The 23,985-nt window shown below is 47.9% G+C and overlaps 1 protein-coding gene and 1 long non-coding RNA gene across 2 annotated transcripts in view; one reads left to right on the plus strand and one right to left on the minus strand.

The window, feature by feature from the left end:
* LOC125943150 (uncharacterized) overlaps nucleotides 1-3,108 on the plus strand; it is a 37,937-nt gene extending 34,829 nt beyond the window's left edge. The window contains exon 3 of the long non-coding RNA XR_007465597.1: nucleotides 2,551-3,108. This is a non-coding gene — a long non-coding RNA (uncharacterized LOC125943150). The remainder of the gene's footprint in view (nucleotides 1-2,550) is intronic.
* The window catches only part of LOC125943522 (uncharacterized), a 1,494,167-nt gene that overhangs the window by 1,181,557 nt on the left and 288,625 nt on the right, over nucleotides 1-23,985 (minus strand). The window lies entirely within an intron of this gene.

Consider the following 23,985-nt stretch of genomic DNA (forward strand, 5'->3'; position numbering starts at 1 on the left):
TCTGTACACGCCATCCTAGCTTGCTCCCTCACGTAGAGAAATGAAGGGACAGTGGTTGTCTTAGCAGTAGCGTGAGGCAACGCTGCTGTCGCTTCATAATATAACTATTTTGGGGCAGCTTATATTAGTTCACAAAAACATTTCATGGTGGAGGGAAGAAAGTGAGGAACGCATGCCGGGCCTGGTATTCAGAAATTGTGCTGCCATTTCTATGCCGTGGGCGTCAGTTCTGGTAGCACGACAGAACAATTGCGTATAAACGCGTATGTGCTGAATAAGTTATTACATCATGATGTGCCCTCAAAAATTACGCCATTTCTGCGCCTCCTCAAACTTAATACTCTGCAAACGTAGCTACGTTCTCTGTTCGACAATGACCTGTGCAGAAACCGAATATCGCTGTGTCCACTTGGATAGTTTGTGACAAATATTCCGCTTTTCTATGAAAAATAAAAATGAAAATATTATTCCAGTCTCTATGCCAACCCTTCGTGTCATGGCTGTGGTTGCAGTGTGGACGCATGTAATAGGCATATAGTTATGATTTGTGAGAATCGCATGCTGCAGCCTAACCCACCAGTAGTTCTAGTTTGGCTCATGCCACCACGCAGGGTATATACCTAGAGGATAAGATTTGGCACAACTTTGAAACATAAATTTGATCCACAACACAAAATTTATCACATCCTGTGACTGGAAAAGTAATGTTTACAACTGGTATCAGCATTACAAAAACACATTCTGAATACATTCGTTATTATTTTGTTATGTTAGATATAATAGAATATTTAAACGATTCCATACTGAGCACTCGATTCCCGCATAATCTTGGGAGACCACTACGATGCGAGGTGTATGCCGCCATTTATTTCTACTTGACTCATGCTATTTCAGAAGCATTAATGCGATCTGTGAGTGCAACGAGGAAAACGCGACTGCTTCAAATGAAAAAGTATCTGAGAAGCCTGCAGAAAGTGACCACGCTTCCAGCAACCCAATCCCTTGTCCTGACGCACTACTTAACTGAAGGTGAGAATTTCATTTCTCAAAGGCCTTGTTCAAACATTGCCTGAACATGTTAGTTATCTCTATGGTGAAAGTGCCAGCTGACGCATTACGCTTATAAGCAACACCTGCTATTCTTGCATTGGTAAACTATTTTAACACGAAAGTGTTTTATGCCGGGGTCCACCAAGACTCACTGACGTATTTCCGTCACGGAAATACGTCAGCTTACAATGTACACGAACATAATACAAAGAAAGAAACCAGAAGAAAAAGTTCCACAAACATGCAAAATCTGGAAATCGAACCCACGACCTCTCGGTCCGCGACGATAGATCGCCGAGCGTTTAACCCATTGCGCACAAACGCATTTGCAGAGAGCTACACAGACGCGCCTTATATATCTAACACTCCTCCGTGTACCCGCGCTCTTGCTCGGGGCGGTGCCGCCGCCTACGAGCAGAAAAGAGAGAAGTGCATTATGACACTAACGCGCACCGACAGTGAACGCTTCGGTGGTCTCAGCACTACGACGCCTCGATGCCAGCATTCGAAGGGACGCTGCATCAAGAAGCACTACCAACGCCACCTAGGTGGCGTTGGTAGTGCGTTCACCGTACTCAGCACAGCGGAGCGTGGCCTCCGCAATTAGCTCTGAAAATGTTTCTGAAGTTGATCGCGGAGGCTGCATTACGAAGCGCTGTACGCGCTGATTGCCTGATTGCCGATACAGTTACGTGCTTTGTCTTGCGCGTTGTATTATGTTAGTTACGTGCTTCGTCTTTCCGTTGTCTAGCGTGTGCAGCGGTGCAGCTTCCATATCCAAGTGCCAGCTGACGTTGGAGTCGTGATGGAGGAGACGTGCCACCAGGCGTCGCGTGGGTGCATACGCCTAGGGCGCTTTAGCCACAAAAACCAATAGACATTATATATCAATGTGCAATAAACATTACACTTTCTTGAAGACACGTTTCACTTTTGTCTATACCGATTCCTATATAAGAGGGATCAACCATTTTTTCGGCAGGCAAAGTGTGATATCTTGTGGAACTACTAGATGTTAACAGGTATGAGGGTTGTGCTAGCTGTCAGTCCAAGCATTTATGCCTATTGACCGCAGCTGTGGCAGAGAAGGAATGTAAGGAATGCCTGTGCTGCTACTCAATTTGGAAGCTGCACTTTCGTCAAACAATTTGAGATTCTCGAATGAAAATGCTTTATTTGGCTCACTGCCTTTACTCCTGTGTGTGCCCCGGCATCTTTCCTTAGGCTCTAGCTTCCAGACAGGAGGATTTGAATTTATTTTGTTGATGAGCTGCTTGCCATCTCTTCAACTATGCTATCAATTTTCATTTATGTGCATACATTTTCTACGATCAGGTGGAATGCATTTAGCCATTTTAAGTGGTAACGTCAGGCGTTTTTTCATGGATGTTACTATGTGTGGTTTGTCAGAAGCACAAAAACGTAGCTTATTTTATAATCTATGCTTTGCTGATGTGTACAGTTCTTTATCTGCTTTGCTTTTTTGCCTAGGCAATTGAGGACATGGTCACAGATCCCTTTTGCATGTACCTTGGGCGAATGAAAATGCTTTTGGCCGCAACTGCAGAGGCCCGCAGCTCCAATGCACCAGATGATTTGCCGTCATACTTTTTAAATCCTGACGTGGTAAGATCACTCATGTTTTTCAAATCGTGTGGGTCTGCTCTGTAAGGTTAAGAGTAGGTTATTTTGTAAGCTGTGATTTATGTTTAGTCAGCTGTGCTCTGTAGCATTTGAGAAATGATAAAAAGTGACTGGTCATTTACACAGACCAGCTTGCACTTTATAACCTTTAACACTGGTGAAAAGGCATTGCTATAACAATGAATGTTCAAAGATCTCATCTAAGTCAAGATGAATATAGAATCAACTCCGCTGCTTGAGTAGTTGTGTGAAGGTGATATTTTCTCTCATCGTATCGTTCAGCAGAATTAAAGTATTTGAAGCTTTCCTAGGGCCTGTTTTTGTTTCAGTGGGCCATAAAGTGTCAGGCAATGTGCATTTCTTTCAGCTTGCCTTTGAAGCAGAAATAAGGTTTAGAGACACAGTGGAGGCTTGTGAGGTCAACGCTAAGCAAACTGCAAGATGATTTTTGGACCAGGGAAGGTCTCAAGTGGACATTGAAGGAATTTGTTCGACCCAAGGAGGCTGATGACTGCAGTTTTTACTACAGCTAAGGACGGGGCACTTTCTGATTCTCTTGAATGGAAAAGGGGATGATAAAAAAGAACGTTCAGGGCTGTAGATTCCGTACACAAAATACCTAAAACCAGGATGGAAAAGGTGATTTCAGAGTCAGACTTTTTCAAATCATGTTTTACCTGTAAGTTACGTTAGCCATTATAACAGCACGTGAAACGACATATTGTAGTAAAGAGGGACGCATTTATTGTAGTGGGAAAGGTGACATGAAGTAGGACGTGCGCAACGATTAACTATATATTGTTTGGTTGGTACCTAAAAATCCCTCGAAGGCTGGAAAAGCCGACATTGATGATTCAGGTCAATTCCACCAGAAAACGTACTGCGTTTTTTCCAGAAATAAAGCAGACGATTCCATTCACACTAAGCAATCGTCAGTGCGGCATGCTCATACAATTTTTGTGCACACTGGCACCTTTGGCAGGTTTGAAAGAAAGGAAACCAAGAACATCATAGTGAAATATAATTATTAGTTTTATAAAAGGGTATCATCACGAACACCACAATTTAAAGCCATTGTGTAGTTAAAATTTGCTGCTTGTCTTTTCTTTAAAGGCACAAGAACTTGGCAACAGGTGTCCACCAGAGCCCATGCATTTTGAAAGAGAATGCAACTTCAAAATTGTCTGCAAGGAAAACGTTGTGGTGTTACCACCTGCATCATCACCTGAGAAGACAGTCATCCTCCTGTTGACTGTATATTTTATTTTAAACCTGTCATACCCTTTTGGACAGTTTTGGGACTTGTGCAGGCAGTTGTGAAGGGTGAGCCATTTGGACAGTGGCTTGATGCCGTTTAAGGTAAGTCCCTGTTGAAAAACCTGAAGTGGTCAGGCCTTATATTTACTTGCTAAATGTTTGGTAGGTAGAAGCAGCATGTCCGCTGCAGCATTGTGAAGTCGTGCCTTCTTTACGATTGGATTTTTTATCACAAGGTAAAGCGCTGGCTGTAGGTTTCAAGGCTGGCTTGTTTTTGTTTTTTTTTCTTTAAGGTATCTAGCTTGTAATTTCAAGGCTGAGTTATTTGGTTATTTAAATATTTCTCACTTGTTTTCCTTATATTTCGCTGTTGCCTTGTTGACTGTTTAAAATGTGCAACATGCTTCCAGATATATTGGGGCATAAAATTTTACAAACATTACACTAGCTTTCATGGTAGTGTTTGGATGAGTTATCCCAAACTACACAATGCTGGGGCATGTAACCTGCCTGGAGTGGGGGGCTTTTTCAGGGACTTATAAAGTGTTTGTCATGATTAGCTTTATATTATACGTATATCTGTGATCTGCCAACTATATTGTTTCTAGTGTTCAAGTTTTCGAGTGCAATTGTTTCATTGCTTATTTGGCTTGCACTGTCTTTTCCGTTTAATAACTTATTCACTACATTCTTCATTGGTCTTGTTCTAATTCAACTCTGTAAGCCCATTGTTTTATGCCTTTTTCGTATAATTCTTAGAGTACTGAATTCTTTTGGAACGGGGATGCGTAAACTCGGTAAATGGCATATGGGTACTTGCGCATTTGAGTTACCTTATTTCCTGTGATAAGCCAGTATATTTTATAGCATTGTTTGATGTTTATTTTTTCCATAGCCGATGTGCAAGTTTATGAGAATGTGGTGTACTTATGTCTCGGGCCATTTTTATTACCCACTTTTAATATAGGGCATACACTTGAATGCCACTTAATGCTTAGTCTCTTTTCTTTTCGGTATTTGTTCTTTGTTGACTAGTCATTTTCTATGAAATTTGAGACGAACACGTCTTCAGTGTATGCAATACTGCCACTCAATAAAGTTTGCTCATGTTGAAAAGCATTGTAAGAATTTGTTTCATAGGTGTTTTAATTTAGGTACCTTGTTTCTTTTACATGCAGCTAAAGGCCAGAACAGGATCTGGCAGGCGAAGCCAAGGTTTCCGTTGTGCCATTCCAGGTACCTCAAACCTACTTTTATATAGAACTGTGCTCTAATAAGCAACTGTTGGGAACTGTCGGGGACCACACAGCTGCAAAATTTCTACTTTCCAATTGTTGGTATCACCGCAGGCCACATGTCAAGCCAGCTTGGCATATGACCTCAGTTTTTACTGACAGGGGAAAGCAAAAATATTGCACAAGTGGGAACCCATAGACAGCTTCCTAACTGCTTATTACAACATTGTTTTATATAAAAAGCAGGTCTGAAAGTACCTGGAACGGCGCACCGGATATAGCCATCGCTATTTTATGTGGATCAACGTTCCAGTAACTGAAACAAGCCTTTTATTTCGAACAGGGTTCCATATACTCTTATGTGGAACGACGATCCACATAATCAATAAGTAAAATAAGTGCTGCACTGTTCCATCTACTTTTTGAAGTATGTGGAACGTGGTTCCAAATATATAACTGTAACTTTTTTGCAAAAAAGTTCCAGCTACTACGTGGATCTTATGTGGATCCAGATTAAGAGTGTGGGCTCTCGCCCACCTCTCCCCTAACAGTGCTCGGCAACGGCGTTTAGCCGTTCGTCACGTAGCCAGCGTTTTGACAGCGGTTGTGTGCGGTCACACAAACAACGCGCGCAACTGTTGTCGACGGAGGCGGCGTTTTGCCCGCGTTCGCACCTAAAGCGTGCGGAGTTGGTGATGTGTTTATGAAGAATGTCTCAGCCTTTGCCGTACACCCTATGGCGGTGTACTGTAGCGACCATATGGCCATGGTCCCTGTGGTCACTAAATAAATGAAAACCACCGGATCATCTATATTTCTCATTATTTAATGGTTCAAATAACCAATTACACCATCACATCTTAGTAGCCATATTTGGAAATACATAATTCCCACCATAGTACAGCTTCGCTGGTCTTGCATCTCCACCCCAGTAGAAGGGCTGACAGATTTTTCAAGGGGCGCGCCCCTATATTGCGTATAGGCAGTGGTGCCATCTATGGCAGTCGGCATGCTGGCTTGAGAGAGCGCTCCGTCTCTTATGCCAGGCAAACGCAAAGTGGAAGTTTTCGGTGGTTATTTTCGCGTCTCGCTGTCCATTTCTTATAACGTGGCATCTTCTGCGTGGTAAATGGTTATGTGGGACGTAGGGAAGCGATTTAAATCAGCATGGCCGGATTCGTGTGGCGTCAGGGTGCACGAAGCACCCATAGAGCGATGTTTTCAGTCAACAATCAGCCTCAGCGCTCAGTTGCGTATTTCTGAAAATTCGTTTCAGTAATGTGTCCTTACTGCAGGATTCTTACCGTAGTTATAAACTGTGGTTTGACAGCAATGAGTAGTTAAAAAACAGATGACGATCCCAACAGTGGAACTATCGCGCGCCGCCATCGTTGACATAGCCGTTCCTCTTCAAGATATGTTTTTGCACTACAGTGCTCGAAGCTTTATCTGTAGGTACGTTGCACGACTACCTCTGTTGTTAGAGGAGGTTTCCGCCCATGAATAAAATAGTTCTGGTTGATAATATCGTACCATGCAGTCACACTTGTCGAGTCGCATAGAACGACCTGCTGCGGACTGCGCGAGTGTCCAAAGCAGTGGTAGATACAGGGTGATAGATCAGTTTGTTCTATATAGCCCGTGGTCCGAGCAGGCGGGATGCCCATGTGAGGTCTAATCGCGGCGTTACCTCGTTTTTTTTTCTTTCTTAATTTTTTTCGTGAACGAAGTGAATGACAACAATTTTTTCTTTCGTTCTTGTTCTTCCCGTCGTCGATACGACGCACTCACACGTCTTAGAGTAATTATGTCCTCAAAATAGTCTCTGCACTCGACGGCAAAACATTCAGGTAGCGTCGAGCCGGCTCCCCCAAGCCAGAGAGGAGGAAAGGCGTGCTGCGCGCCCTTGCCTCCTCGCCCTATAAGAAGTTCAATAGATAAACACGAAAACTTGATTTCCTTCACCAGGATGCATCACAGCATACAAAAAAATTCGGCAGCACCCATCTCATGATGACGGTCGATAGTGTTCCGTTTAACATTTAAGATATTCCGTATGATGTATTGTCGTAGCCGAAACGATTTATGTATGAGGCGTGAACTGCAGCAGGAATCCTCTTTCGAACTTCCGTAACAATACTCGGCGCCATCTATCTCATTGCGTGACACGAAGACTGCGCTTGGCCTCCGAAATGCATGGCGTGCCGGCGCGTGCGAACTTGTCAAGCAGAAGCCGGGCTCCTCTCTCGCACTTCCTTCTGGACCAACACCACCTAGACTAAGTGGTGTTGTCTGTACACGCTGCGCTATGTAGTAGAAGTCCGCGCGTGGCCTCTGAGATGAGTGAGGTGCGTGGTGCGCAGGGGCCCTTGAACACTGAAAAATTGTTCCCTCGCTTGCCCCCACCCCTGCTGGACCATATTCCGTGACCCAAGTTGGCGAGCGGTTCACTGGAAAGCGGCACATGCCCAGTTATCCGTGGCTGGCTAAATACCTTGGTGTGAAAGTCGTCCATTGAATAGACGCATATCGCCGTGCATTTGTGGCGCCGCTGTGCTAAAGCGTCTGGTGGCTGCCCTTGAGGAACCTTTTGTGATGTGGGTTCGATTCTGCGTTCTGACAGCCAGTGTTAGCGATCATGGAGTGAGATCTCTTCCTGCTTGCAATGAATAAGCGGGGTGTCATGCGCGCACAGCACCAGGTTTATTAATTTTATCTAGTTAGGAAGCGAATGTGTACTGCAATTTAAACGGCCAATAAAACTACGGGCCGTACTTCTCGTATTCGTCAAATAGATTACGGTCACTATCAATGCTGCGCCTTTTGGGCCCAAATGCGACTTTTGTCTGTGTGTTTGGCGCTTCTTAAGGATCAAAAATGATTAGCGAGTGAGTGACATAACTTTATTTGAAATCCGGCGATTGGGAGGCCCGGGACTGGGGCCGCCTAGATGGCCACTGGGAGATGTTGCTCCCGCACTGCATCCATGGCTCGTTGGACGGCCCAAAGTTGGTCTAGGAGTTCGGAGCTGAGTAGCGTGGCCGACCACCACGCCCGTAGATTTTCCGGGGAGACTGCCATTTTTTCTTGATATACTTTACATCCCCACAACATGTGTTGAAGGGTGGCTCTACCAGACTTGCATAGCTTGCATATATGGCTGGCGTATATCTCGGGGTAGAAAGTCTTTAACTGCACGGGATTCACATAGGTTTCTGTTTGTAATCGCCTCCAAGCAACGTACTCAGTTCTGTTCAGTTTAGTGTGAGGCGGTGGTAATATTCGCCTCTGATTTTGATAGAATTTTGTAATATCGCTAAATCTTGTTAATCTGTCTTTTTCTCTCCAGATCTCCTCCTCCGCGTTCCCCTGACCGATAGAAGTCACTCCTTGCTCAGCTCGGCGAGTAAGACCTCGAGCTTCGCGGTGTGCTACCTCGTTGGGGTTGATCGCGTGAATACCTGGAGTCGTATGTGCTGTGAACCAGAGCAATTGCTTGCCGTTCTTCTCCGTGTTAGAGAATTTTGCTTTGTTGACTATGATGATGCGCGACGCCTCAGGAGAGATCCTACCCTTAGCATAGTTTCTAATGGCTGCCTGAGAATCGCTAATTATGTATTGAGCGTTTGTGGAGACCAATGCTAGTGCAATGGCTACCTCTTCTGCTGTCTCGGAATGTTTGGCATTAACTGACACGCTTGTAAGGGGCTTTTGGGTGTGATCTACGACTACTGCCACGTAACTATTTCTGTGTGGGTATTCAGCCGCGTCTACGAAGGCTGATCTGTCGTCTGAGCCATAGCTTCGGATCATTTTCTCTGCTCTACTCGTGCGTCTGCCCTTGTTGTAAACGGGATGCATGTTCTTGGGTATATTTGTTACTAGGAGTTTGTCGCGAATTTCTCTCGTTATCGTCCTCTTTTCCCCGTATTGATTGTGGCAATTCATTCCTAGCTTGCGTAGTATATGCCGTCCTGTTTTGGTTTTGGTTAGTCGTTCCACCTGGGATGTTTGTTGCGCTTCTATGAGTTCGTCCAGTGTGTTGTGGAGTCCTAACTTTAGGAAGAGATCTGTGCTTGTACTGATTGGAATCCCTAGTGCTAGTTTGTATGCCTTTTTTATGAGGTTGTTAATTTTGGTCTTTTCAGCTGCAAACCAATTGTGGAAGGCTGCTATGTATGTGATCTGACTGATTATGGATGATTGTATGAGCCGTATGTTACTTTCAAAATGATTAGTGACATGGGGATTTATTGAAGCTCGTCCGAGGGATCGCAAGTGGCTCTGTATGCATAGTCCCAGCTATTAGCATCAGCAGCTCGAACTCTGACCTCACGCCGAAGGGATGGCAGTGCCAACAGCGCGGCATGCATATTCCCCACTACAATTCCCCTCGCGGCAAAGATGAACCATCCTGGAGACCTAAGGTGATGACACGACGAGGGGGTAGTGGTACGGCTTCAGGCGGCTGATGTGAACCATCTCACGGCCATGGCGGCGCTTGTCCGAAGATGCCGTCACCGGTTCAACCACATAGTTCACAGGCAATGTACATTCGACGATGCGGTACAGACCCTGATATTTTGGAGCAAGCTTTGGCCTAAGGCCTGGAGATTGGAATGGCAGCCGAAGCCAGACGTTTGAATCCACGGCGAGGGACTGTGTGGGCTGATCATGGTCGCGGCGATCTTGAATTGCTAAGCAATTATATGGACACTCCAAGCGAATTTCTACCGGCGTCGTCGCCGTGAGGTTCCGTATAAAGTCCAAGGGCGATAAAATCGTCGCCGCGTGCCGTATGTTGCACGTGCGAGGGCCGCACACACAGCGCGCGAGGGACGCGCGCTTTCACGGAGAGCGAACACACGGCGGAGAGGAAACGCGACGTCTCTGTCGCGCGCAAGGCCGGGGGGGGGAGGGTAAAAGCGAGGGAGGGGGGGGGCGCCATTGTGCTTCGGAACCAACTGCGCATTTAGCGACCTGGCGCAAGGGGATCTCGCGATGCAATCTCGCGCGCGGGAGGGGATGCGCCTTCTACTCTGCCAGCAACTGCGTACTTGCACTTTGCGCTGCTGCGAGCTGACGTAGACACTGTATCTTGAAACCGATCTCCACTCGGTTCTTACCTTTGTAGGCGCTGTGCTTTCGCCGCTCAGTTTCCGTTGAAGCGATAGACCGCACGAACCTTCGCTCGGTGCTGCAACTGCGCTTGCTCACGCCAGCGTTTTGACAGTGGTTGTCTGCGGTCATCGTATGTGATCTATTATGTTTGCTTGTGCGCGCTGACACCATGCATGTTAATCCAGTTATTAAGCGAATGTGCCCAAGTTTATGTAGCCGCTAAAACTACTGTCCTTACTCCGTATAGCTCCCTACTAATTTGCTATCGCAATTGATGCTTCGCCTTTCGGGCGAAACTGCGACTTTTTTTGGATGCCTTCGGTATCCGACGTGAATGAACGAGCCAGTTGACGGCACTCTTTATCATGTCGAGCAACTTCTGCACGAAGGGTGGATTCGGTGATACGGAAGTGCGGTGTCGTTGGTAGAGGTTGGTTAATTTCCATAAAGAAAAAATTGTGAGTGTCCTGTAGTAGCCTGAGTGGCAGTATTGTAAGCGTAAGTCGGAATGATCAGCCGCAACGTACATGTCACAAATAGCGCGGTTGAACCGTTCCGTTAGACCGTTAGTCTGTGGGTGATACGCCGTAGTGGTGCGGTGAATAGTGCGGCAGGCTGCCAATCGCTCATTAATAACGTCCGTCAAGAAGACACAGCCTCGGTTGCTGAGCAGCTCTCGCGGTGCGCCGTGCCGTACGATGAAATGCCCTAAGATGAACGCGGCGACAGCGCGAGCAGCAGGCGAAGCAAGTGCAGCAGTTTAGGCGTATCGTATTAGATGGTCTACTGCGACAATTATCCAACGATTTCTTTTAGCAGTGCATGGAAGGAGCCCATAAAGGTCGATCCCATCTCGGTCAAAAGGACGTGCAGGACACGGTAAAGGTGACAGTGGGCTTGTCGTATGAGATGTCCTGCGTCGCTGACAAGCTGCACATGACCGAATGTATTTGCGCACGTAAGAATACATGCCACGCGACTATTACCGCTGTCGGAGCCACTCGTAGGCTTTCAGGACGCCAGGATGAGCTTGTTGTGGGTCGGCGTGGAAATACGTGCTAATGTGGGAACGCAAATTCCGACCGATGACTTGCAACCATTTGCGACCATCTGGCTGATAGTTTCGGCGCTACAAGATGGCGTCCCGTATTGCGAAATGGGCAGCTTGGCGACAAAGGGCTCGAGGGCATGCAGCCGTTGAAGAAGTGGTGAGAATTTCAGTGATGGACGCAATCCACGGGTCTTTTCTCTCTTCAGAAGGCACGTCAGTAACAGTAAACATAGAAACGGCGCCCTCCCTTGATGAGGATGGCGCTTCGTCGGATCGCATAGGTGACCGGGAGAGTGCATCTGCGTCAGAATGCTGATGTCCGGAGCGATAGGTGACGCGAATTTCAAATTCTTGGAATCGAAGAGCCCAACGTCCAAGACGCCCCGACGGGTCTTTCAGTGACGCAAGCCAGCACAGCGCGTGGCGTCCCTCACAACGTCGAGGGGATGAACATACAATAAGGGTGAAATTTACTTAAAGCCCAAACTATAGCCAAACACCCAAACACTCTTCCATGACTGAAAAATTGATTTCTGCCTTTGTGAGGGCACGACTCGCGTAGGCAACCACACATTCCGGGAAGCCAGGCTTGCATTGCGCAAGGACGGCTCCGAGACCAAGTCCGCTGGCGTCCGTGTGATCTTTGTCGGTCGGAGCACACGGGTCGTAGTAACGGAGAACGGGCATTGAGGTAAGCGGACGACGAAAAGTGGTCAAGCCTTAGTCACATGCCGGAGTCCAATCACGAAGGTCACCATGGCCAGCTAGGAGCTTCGTCAGGGGTGCGATGGCAAAATTGCCCTCAAGGCGACAAAAATAACAGCAGAGACCGACAAAACTTCGGAGCTTTTTCACTGTAGTCAGCCGCGGACATTCTGCGACAGCACTAAGCATGTCAGGGTTGGAAAGGACGCAGTCTTTGGAAACGACGTGACCAACTATAGTCAGCTGGTGGGCTCCGAAGCGGTACTTTTTCAAGTTAAGCTGAAGGCCGGCGGTGGAACGGAAAGTAAAAACTTCGCGGAGACGAGTGAGTTGAATGGTTAAATAAGGAGATAAAACTATCACGTCTTCTAAGTAACGTAAACACGTCTTCCATTTGAGGCTTCGCAAAATTTTGTCCATCATTCTTTCTAATAACGCTGGCGTATTGCATAGGCCGAATCGAATCACCGTAAATTCATACAGGCCATCAGGCGTAATGAAAGCTGTCTTCGAGCTGTCGGACTCATCCATCGGGACTTGTCAATAGGCCGATCGCAAGTCCAAAGAAGAAAATAATTCGGCAGCATGTAGAGAATCCAGGGCGTGATCTACGTGCGGTAGAGGGTAGACATATTTTCGTGTGATCTTGTTGAGGCGAAAATAGTCCAGACAGAAACGAATCCAGCCATCTATTTTCTTAACTATTACTACGGGAGACGACCAAGGACTGTAGGAAGGTCGGAGAACACCACGTTCAAGCATGTCCTGAAGTTGCTCAGCGATGACATGAGGCTCGGTGGATGACACGCGGTACGGAGGGCGGCGTAATGATGCGTGACGTCCCGTCTCGGTGTGGTGAAAAACGGTACTTGTGCGGCCTAATGATGCTTGGTTCAAGTCAAAAGAGGAGTGAAACTCATTTAAAAGGATAAGTAGCCACTCACGCTGTGTCTGGTAGAGGTCATTGGTAATACATAAACAAACAACACCCGGATATATCCGGTCAGATGGCATATAGGGCGTCAGTGCTGTTAAGGAGAGCGGTCGAGTGACCTCCTTCTGCACAAATTCTTTTATCTACGTCAGCAAAGTTGTCTCGTTGTCGCCAATAAACAATGCTCCTAGCGAATCTTCCAGGGGCGGTGGGCGTTCAGCTAAGATGCGTTTTTTTCTGTAGCTCGTCAAAACGATGGAACAAATTGATAACTTCGGCTATGGTACGCGGAACTTCGCTAACATTTGAAAGTCGTCCTCGTCAATGCCTTTCATAACGTGTTTTATCTTGTCCTGTTTTGCCATTGACGGATACACGTTCTAACACAGGTCAATGATATCTTCGATATACCTTCTGAAAGTTTCACCGTGATGTTGCGCTGACGCACGTAAGCGTCGTTCAGAGCGAAGCTTGCGCACAGCGGGGCGCCAGAACACTTCAGCAAAACATGTCTTAAATTCGCTCCATGAGGCGAAATCTTGTTATGAATTCGGAACCAGAGGTTCGCGACGCCGATTAAGTAAAACAACACGTTGTGCAACTTGGCGTCGTCGTCCCACTTATGGCGTTTGCTCAACCGTTATTACTATGACAACCAGTCCGCCACGTCTTGATCATCGGTGCCACTGAAGATGGCAGGATCACGCTGGCGCAACACGCCAGAAACGATGACCGCTGGAGGCTGTGGTTTATCTTCCTGGGGGGTGTCGTCAGGCATGGTCGCAGCAGTTGGTAGCGTCCGACTTCGGAGTTACAGTTTTCGAGGTTACCGAGCACTTCCACGAAATGAAAGGCGGATTTATTGACGGTCGTCCGAGGGATTACAAGTGGCTCTGCATACACACTCTTAGCTCTTGGCATCAGCATCTCGAGCTCGGCTCTCACGCCGAAGCGATGGCACTGCCCACAACGCTATATGCATATTCCCCACTACATAAAAATTATTAAATTCCAGGATTTTACGTGCCAAAACCACGATATGCTTAAGAGGCACGTTAGCGGGGGAGTCCGGGTTAATTTTTATCTACTGGGGTTGCTTAACGTGCACGCAGTGCACGGCACACGGGTGTTCTTGCATTTATCCCCCGTCCAAATGCGACCGCCATGGCCGCGAATCGATTCTTCAACCTTTGGCATAGCAGATCAACAAACACCAAAGCAACTACGCCACCACCGCGGGTGAAAAAAACATTTAAAAAACCGCCACAGAAAAAACATTAAGAACTCGGCTTAGCAGTCATGGTCCTGATTTCTCTGTGAGTGGTAAACTGCGTCTTGAAGCATTCATTCTTGTTATTAGTCACAGAAGTGGCTGCTCCGCAGTCCGGTTCTCTAGTACTGATATCTCCAGGATTACGGGTCACGTGCACGTCGCGCCATCTTTCGGAGGCGGCCGCTAGCCTCGCCATCAGTCAGTGAGGAACCAATTAAAAAATGTTAGCTCACGGTTAAAACAAGTCATTAAAAATGATTCGCGGTCATACACAATAGAGATCTAGTGGGACACAATAGAGATCTAGTGCAATTCCAGTAGTGTGCCACAAAGCACGTAGGTGCCCATGATATTTTAATATTTCACAACAAAGCCTATAAGAGCGGGTCTCAAAGCGGGTCTCTGGTTTGTATACTCGCGAGCCATTTTCGTTAACTTATTTTAACCCGACAGCGTTAAGGGGCCAGTGTCGCAAAAATTCCGCTGTTGGCGCCTACCGTCGTTGGCGAAAAACCACAACCACGCAGGCTCTCCGCGTGGCGCATTGGTGATACTGAAATAACTAAATTTATAAAAGTAAAATGCGTCAGAAAAATTTAAAGTACAACCTAAAATACAATCTACAGACATGATAGCGTCGAATTGTAATTTGAATATGCGAGAAAACATAATTTTGTTACGTGGAAACTCAAACACGCACCACCTTTTCCAGCGCTTAATCTGCCATTCATACCAAGCGGCAAGCCCGCTCGTTTCCTTGCAACACCACGATCCAGATGGCGTTCGCCTCAGCGGCAGCGGTGTGCGCAACCGCAGGTGGGGGAAAAATTGACAGTCACTTCAGCATAACCCAAAGAGGGTGAAGGCGAAAGTCTGGCACTCAAGAGACATTCACTAAATTATCTCATTCGAATGGGTTGTTGCTTCTTATAACTTGTTTTTTTTTTCCTACCAAAAATCGCGGGTTCGAGTGCCTTAATTGACGCTAGCTTAATTAACTGTGCCCTAATAAACACCAAAGGTTGTGGGTTCGAGTGGTCAATTATTTCTCTAATAATTACCTATGCCTTAATTAACTTCGCCTAAACGCCACAGGGGGTGGGTTCGACTCCCACATAAGCTCGAGCGCTCGACTCCCACCGAAGGTAGTGGGTTCGAGTGCCTGAATTAACGCTATCTTAACACAGTGACGATGGGGAACCGCGCACCATCAAAAATGTTGCATGAGCATTCCTTGACCAGCACGACATCAGAATTGTTGGCCAAGCCTTGCTTGCTTACTCATAGAAGAAGATAACGACGGTGACCCGCACACCATCACGATTGTTCCTTGAGCGTTTGTATATAGGTAAGACAGGATGCGGGGTCGGTGCAGTAAGTAAATTTCTTCACCGAGAAGTCATTGTGGATTTCCTTAAAAAATGGCATACAAAATTTTGGGTAGTAAAAGAAAACACAGTTGAAATACCAATTATTCCATATTAACACGCCTTCAAGTCTTTGAACTTTAGGGAAAAAAATGGAATTATGTGACCGCAACAAGATTTAAAGAATAACAATTTTGTGAGAAATAAGGGGCAGCCTAAACAATGTATAAAAATACAAGGCTGATCCATTTGCAAGTGCATTTTCAAATGTACTGTGAGTCAAACTAAACATTGTATAACTGTGCAAGGCTGAACGAAAGTACAATGTTATAGCCTAAACATTGTATAACTGTTTGAAACTGATCAAATTTTATGTTACAAATGCCTAGTGTATAATTGTGTGTAATATTGTGTAAACAGATACCAGTATATCAAGAAAAATGAATGGTGTTACACCAGTGAATTGTAAAAATGTAGAGATGGCAATAAACTTATCTTTGTGTACGATTTCACTTCGACGACACGGTTTTCGCTCAAGCACGTTGAAGGTCGACTAAAGAATGAGACATATAAGGCTTTCGCCTTAATGAAAAATGCCGGCAGATCCCACGCCCTGTGGGAATCAATGTTATGCGAACCAGCGTGCGGGGAGCCTACCAAGTTAACGCAACGACCATGACAGCACCAAGACCTAGGCGGCTCTTTCATGACCTACATGACACGCATGTCATGACATTCATGTCATGAGTCCTCAGGAGTCCCTTTAGCTACACCTAAGAGACCCCACGGTGAAAGCCTTAGTCATGCTCATAACTATGACTTCGGCCATCAGCCTTTAGCCTTTTCCTTCTCTTAGTGCCCACGTCCGAACCCATTTCAGTGGTTTCTGAGCAATAACCTTTTTTTTCGCTGAGTCATTGTCATTTTTCCTGAGTCATGGTCATGACTGCGACTTCTATCTTCATTCTTTAGTGTTTCCTTCACTTGGTACCCACGTCCGAACCCATTCCAGTGGTTTTTGAGTGGTAATTCGCTTTCTCTGATTCATTGTCATTTTTACTCAGTCATGGTCATGCCTATGGCTTCTACCATAGGCGCCGACTACGCGGAGGCTCCCGGGCTCGAGCCCCCTCCGGAGTTTTCCAGGGGGGCTCCACCCCGCCCCTAAAGTGTCATTACCGGAGTTCTGTTACCAACATAATTTGAGGCTTCTTTTACGCTGCATCTACCTTTTCGCCTTTGTTGTGGCTAAAAGCTTACTGCATCACTGTTGGCGCGGATGTGCACGGCTTTCAATTTATACTTTTGCTTTATTTCGGCAAATACTGCCAATAGGAGGACAAGCGCTTTGGAAGCACCAGCGGCGGATACCTCATCCGTGTTTCCTCACTTCAACATTTTCTTAATATTTCCGCTGAGAACACCATGCACAGACAATGTATCTAAATATATATACAGGACAAAGTTTATTATATTTTTTTAAAGAGAAGGAGGTAGCCAACTGAATGGACAGAGTATGCCTAGAGAATGAATATCTTGATGTATGTTCACCTCACTTTAAATTACTTTGCATGCTTTTTGACCCAGAGAAAAACCTGCAGACTTGAGTGAACCTTTGGCAGAGTCTTCTATCAACAGCGTGTGAAAAGCACGTGATTGATATGTGTCTCAATATTAGTTCTCTTTCCAGTAGGCAATGGTAACGACTTGCGCCAAAAAAAGAAAAAAAGAGCTCTGTACTGAAGAAGATGGAAGAAACAGTGGGACATCCTTACGAGCGCTGTCTAGTGGGTCAGTTTCTCCAGCGCATCGCTCGGACTACGCCGCTCGCGCTCGCGGTTCCTGAAACTGATGCAATGGTCTGCCTTAACGCTTGCGTACAATAAACGCCTTTACAAGTGGTGGAGAGTGGTACACTCGAACTCATCCTGGAGCTCCCTTCAACCTTGTCTCAGGATGCATCTCTGCCGACGACCCATCACACGCCTCCTGCACCCTCCGCCGTGTGCTCTGGTCTACCTCGCCACACGGATCTTCTTGTTTTCAGCGGCACAGACAACAACGACGTGGAGGACTGGCTGTCCACGTACGAACGAGCAAGCGTCATCAATAAATGGGACGACACCGCGAATCTAAGCAACGTGCTCTTTTACCTCGCCGGCGTGGCAAGCCTCTGGTACAACAACCATGAGACGGAAATTCCGACATGGTCCGCGTTCAGGACCTCATTAGTAGCTGTGTTTGGTCGTCCTGCTGCGCGCAAGGTGCGAGCAGAATCCCGGTTTCGAGAACGAGCCCTACAGCCGGGAGAGTCCTTCACTAGCTACACCGATTATATCTTGGACTTGTGTAAGCGCGTGGACGCGACGATGTCGGAATCAGACAGAATCAGAAACGTTATGAAAGGAATCGAGGACGCCACTTTCAACATGCTGCTCGCTAAGAATCCACAATCCGTCACAGAGATTGTGACGTTATGCCAAAGTTACGAGCAGCTATGCAGGCAGCGCTCGTTGACTGCTCGGTCTTCATCACGCGACGAACACATGGCTGGTCTGGCTACCACCTTCGACCAGACCGCACTGCTTGCGGAAATGAAAATATTAATTCGGGAGGAAGTAGCACACCAACTCTCCTTGGTACCCTTTGCTCAGCCGCCGCATCTGCCACAGCCCGCTTCGACTATCGTGGGTCCGCTCCGCCGCGCCATCGAGCAAGAAATCGCCGAGGTCTTCCCAGACCAACGCCACCATGTTCCTGCGCCTGTGCCACTGAGCTACACCGAGGTCCTGGCACCACCCCAACAGACCCTGGCACCAGCACCGCTCAATCCAATGTGATAGACATGTTTGTCGACGGTGTCCACGCGTCTGCACTCGTGGACACAGGAGCAGTCGTATGTGTTATGGACGCTACACTTTGCCGCTTAATTCGGAAATCACGACGCCCCTATAGTCCCTAACCGGACTATCCCTTCGCACAGTAAGTTCTCAGTGTATTCGACCCTTGGCATCTTGCACTGCTAGTGTAGAAATTCAGTGCGTTGTATACGCCATAGAATTCATCATTTCCTCCTGCTCTCACGATGTCATCCTCGCCCGGGATTTTCTCTCGCGCCACAATGCCGTTATCTATTGCGGACGGGCCGAAATAGAACTATCGCCGCTGCTAGATTTGACGCCCACAGACGCTCCGTCGCTTTCCGGGTGTCGAAGCCGACACTCAGGCTGCTCCCAACGCGTCAATGATCGGGTCCATGCTCTGCAGTGGCCTCTCGGAAGCCATTGCATTATTTTCGCCGTCTGACCGTCTCCTAGCAAGGAAGGGCCTGTTGCTACCTTTTGCAGTCGTGGACATCATCAAGGGCGCTAGCACAATTTTCGTTTGCAACCCGTGCCCGTACCCTGTCATGCTGCTCCGAGGAGAATGTGTTGTGCCGTGGAAGCCATCGACGACGTGCAAGTTGTCGACGTGCCCGACTACCCGAATTGCGCAGCCTACCGTACGCTCAGTGCTTTTTCTACATCTGACGCGTTGCCCAGAGATGTATTTGGTTCCTCCATCGCTGGAACCCTTACAGCGGCCCAGGGTTCCCAGCTGCTGTCGCTCTTGGAAGAATTTCCTTCGTCTTTCGACGTGGGGCAAGCTTCTCTAGGTTGGACTTCAACTGTAACGCACCACATCGACGTTAGCTCTCACCCAACATTGCAACAACGCCCGTATCGCGTTTCTTTCAGCGAACGTCATGTGATTAACGAGCAAATCGACGACATGCTTCGGCGCGAAGTAATTCGACCCTCGAAAAGTTCATGGGCGTCTCCTGTCGTCCTTGTTACAAAGAAGGACGGCTCCGTAAGGTTTTGCGTCGATTATCTCCGGCTCAACAAGATCATTCGCAAGGACGTCTATCGCCTGCCACGCATAGACGACGTAATTGACTGCCTGTAAGGAGCCGAGTTCTTTTCATCTCTGGATTTGCGATCCGGGTATTGGCAAGTGCCTATGGAAGAAGTCGATCGGGCTGAAAACAGCGTTTATCACCCCTGACGGCTTGTACGAGTTTAACGTCATGCCTTTTGAACTCTGTAATGCGCTCGCGACATTCGAGCGCATGATGGAGACAGTTCTGCGAGGCTTAAAGTGGCACACATGTTTGTGCTATCTTGACAACATTGCAGTTGTCACATCCGACTTCACCACGCACCTCGAACGCCTCCGGCGTGTTTTGACGTGTTTATCGAACGCCGGCCTACAAATAAACCTAAAGAAGTGCCGATTTGCTGCACGGCCACTCACAATACTTGGACTATGTCGTATCCAAGGACGGAATTCTCCCCGACCCCGACAAACTTCGCGCCGTTGCCGAATTCCCCAAGCCAACGTCCATAAAAGAATTGCGCAGTTTCATCGGTCTATGCTCTTACTTCAGACGCTTCATTCGGAATTTCAACGCCATCGTATAGCCCCTGACGAAGCTCCTAAGGAGCAACGGGCTCCTCACATCGTGGTCATCAGAGTGCGACGAGGCGTTCACGAGTCTTCGTCGATTGCTGACTACCCCCCCCCCCCCCAATTTTGCGCCACTACGACCCGACGGCCCCTACAGAGGTACACACAGATGCCAGCGGTGTTGTCCTTGGCGCTGTCCTCACGCAACGCAAGCTAGGGCTCCCTGAGTATGTTGTTGCTTATGGCAGCCGAACGCTTACGAAAGCCGACAATAATTACACCGTGACAGAAAAAGAATGTCTCGCGATCATCTGGGCTTTTAAGAAGTTCTGGCCATATTTGTATGGCCGCAAATTTGATGTCATCTCGGACCACCACGCACTATGTTGGCTGTCGTCATTGAAAGATCCGTCCGGCCGTCTTGCACGTTGGGCACTTCGCCTGCAAGAGTAGGACATCCGCGTACTCTACCGCAGCGGACGACACCACGCGGGCGCCAATGACCCCTCGCGCACCCCCTCGTTCTATTCTTCCGGTCAGTATGCGCCAGTAGTTATCTGACCCTATAAGAAGACTGATTGTCGGTATCGGCCGATCGCCCAGTCGATTATCATCTGCGACAAGCAACTGTGCGAGATCTTGTCCGATGGCTGGAGTCTTCATGGTGCAGACTTCCGGTCGGCAGGTCGAGCCTTTTGGACAGGTCGCGCCGAATAAAGGTTCTCTGGCTTCCAGTGTCAAGAAGTAGTCAATTTAACACGGAATAGTGTTTTCCGGACGCCCAAACTGTGGCCGCTTGCATCAAGACAGGTGAAGACGTATCCCTATTAGCTGGAGCACTTGTCACTGGCGGCTTGACACTTTTCTTTGGATCATGGTGGAGAAGTGGATCACTGGTCTCCGAAGACGGGTAGTTGCGATCTTGGTTCCATATGGCGCAAAGTACGGAAATGTGACGTTTAGAGCATAACTTGCACTTGAGCCACGCGGCGTTGCAGCACATTCGTGCTACATGGCCCTCTCTGCCGCATTTAAAACAGCAGTTCTTTCCAGCAAGCCGGCATCTCATCTCGTGGGATGACAATGTGACGTGGCAGTCCTTTATGGCGTGGTCACGGTTATCGCACAGTACACAGCAGGAATGGTCGTTCCATGCAGATCCTGCGGCCAAGGCTAATGCTGACGGTACCGGAGGTGGTAGACAAGGTTGTCATCGCCCGTGTCCCGCAGAGGTCATTTTGGGTAGGCACCTTGAACGGGAGGCCTGGCTCTCTTCTCTGCTCTCGACTTGCACCTGCAGGAACTTCATGACCTTTCGCACCTCCTCCTCCCGCGACCTCGGAGTAGCCCCGTCATCGGGTTCAGTCTCCTTCATGCCTTCAGTTTCGCCTGAAAGGCGAAGCATCAATTGCGATGTTTCGCCTTTCATGCGAAACTGCGACATTTCTTTTTATATATAGCTCACGCACTGGGTGATTGCCAAAGGGGCACTTTGCCATACGTGCGGCGCTTGCGCTGTGTGCAGAGCATTTCTTTAACTCACATGTAGCGTGCGCCGTCCGTCCGCAACAGCTCGAGCACAGGTGTGCCCTCTCCCCCACTCCTCCTCTCCCGCATCACGCTTGCAGCACATGTGCAGCGCGCGAAGCGTCGTAGTTGAGTGGCGCTCCGCCGCTGCAAGCACTGTAGCAACAGCAAGCACTGTAGCAACAGCAGCATCAATTGCGATGCTTCGCAGGTCTTCAGAGTAGGGATAGTAGTTTTATCGGCTGCATAAACATGGACACATTCGCTTAGTAACTGAATTAACAAGCGTGGTGTCAGCGCGCACAAGCAAACATGATTAGATCACACTCAATGACCACAGACAACCACACGCTGGCAGCAAGCCCAGGCGCTGCAGTGAGCGAACGTTCGTGCGGTCTATCGCTTTAACGGAAACTGAGCCGCGAATGCACAGCGCATACAAAGGTGAGAGCCGTGTAGAGGTCGCTTTTAAGAGGCGGTGCGGGCGACTGCCGCAGCCGGGCAAAGTACCAGCGCAGTTGTTGGCAGAGTAGAAGCTGCCCCCCCTCCTTCCCGCGCTGCCTTCCCGCTTTCCTCCTTTCGCGCGGGAGAGTTTGGCCAGTTCCCCTTGCGCCCGGTTGCAAGATACGCATTTGGTGCCGCAGCACAGCGTCACCCTGCCTACCTCCCTCCCATACCCTCACGGCCTTTCGCGCGACGGAAGTCGCGTTTGCTTTCCGCCGTGCGTTCGCTCTCCGTGATATCGCGCGTCCCCCGCGCGCTTTCACTGGCGCATACGGAGCGCGGTGACGATTTTATCGCCCTTGGACTTTATACAGAACCTCACGGCGACGATGACGACAGAAATCCGCTTGAAGTGTCGATATAATTGCTATCGCAATAAAAGGGAAACTGGTCTAGCAACGCCTTCAGTTCATCCCGGGTTACCATGGGTTGGGATGACGATGAGCGACGCGAAGCAGAGAATGCTGCGAAGCGACTAAAGTAGCGTGCCGACAAGGTCGCCACGTTGAAGGGAACGACGGCGAAATTCAAGTGCAAGTTCCTCGACGTGGAATTTGGATTCTCCTGTGCCATGTGTGATCGCCTGTGGTTCCGTGACGAGTTGTCGCGCATCTCCGTCGTACAGAACGCCGCAAAGAAAAGCAGTGCCCTCGACGTTCTCGCTCGTGCATTCCCCGGACAAGCCGTGTCTGCTTTCGAGGTGTGCGGACCTTGCCCAAGAACGTTTCAAGCGTCAAAACAGAAAACATAAGCGTATACCACAGTGACCACAAACAGTGGTAAATGTCGTTGTGCAATAAAATAAATTTCATACACGGCATTTTACCGCATCAGCTTGGCTAAAATCCATCTTCACAGCTTGGATTCGACCTACATTTTTTGCAGATGCGACTTCAAGTTTCCGCGTCGCGGTAAAAATGCGACTCTGGGCTGGCACATTCTGTTCTGCAGCCGCATGTGTTGCATTGGCACCGTCATCCTTGTTCCAAACACCGCACAGTCATCTTATCTGCGCCAGCTTTCAAAAATGTATTGCAATCGCAACATTCGCAACATGGCACGCATTCTCGGGCGATCGCTGTCACTGGGCGCTGCCTTGCCTGGCTGAGCGAAATCTCTCGAATCCAACGTGCCGCGTTCTACGTTACGCGAGAGCGATAGTGTAGCTGAGCGATTCGACCAAAATACCCGTGTTCGGTGCGATGGCGCCGTTTCTGTAGTGCTAGTGACAGTTTGCAAGAACACAGAGCACACGCACAACTATCGCGGAATACAGCTGCGTAGGTCGACAAGACACCCCTCTTTACTATTCAGCACGCGTGTGAGGCTCCGAGTACACCTTGCTGATATGCTTGCATCTGGTTGTTCATGCCTTGTGTTTTTTTCACTCTGCCAATTCTAAGAGTGCGCTTAAAGCACTTGGATGCGCGAAGTGCCTTTTCATTTTTTGTTTGCGTATATAAAACCACCAAAGACGAAGTGCAGCATTAAACGTGCCGCTTAGAAACGTTTGGGGGTGAGAACCTGTCAAGCTGTCTTATCGGCAGCTTTTTCTTTTCACCCATCCATGTACACTGATACATGAATAAAACGATTGATTGAATACATGTTGCTTGAAAGCTTTCCAAACAAAATAAAACCTTAGAATATGTGCCCAGTCATGGATGAAGTTCTCACCGTGTGTAAAAAGGTTGTGCACAAGTGCTTATCTTGATGCAGCAAGGAATTGAAGGTTAATCAGCAAGTGTACAATTCATTATGACTGGCATAAAAGCAATATGTACGTATAGTGGTCACCTTATGCAGACACACTCATGAGATGTTTTCAAGCAGAATATTTTTATTTGAAAGCAAATAATATATTATAT

This window comes from Dermacentor silvarum, chromosome 2 (genome assembly GCF_013339745.2).
Source record: "Dermacentor silvarum isolate Dsil-2018 chromosome 2, BIME_Dsil_1.4, whole genome shotgun sequence".
NCBI classification, from domain to species: Eukaryota; Metazoa; Arthropoda; class Arachnida; order Ixodida; family Ixodidae; genus Dermacentor; species Dermacentor silvarum.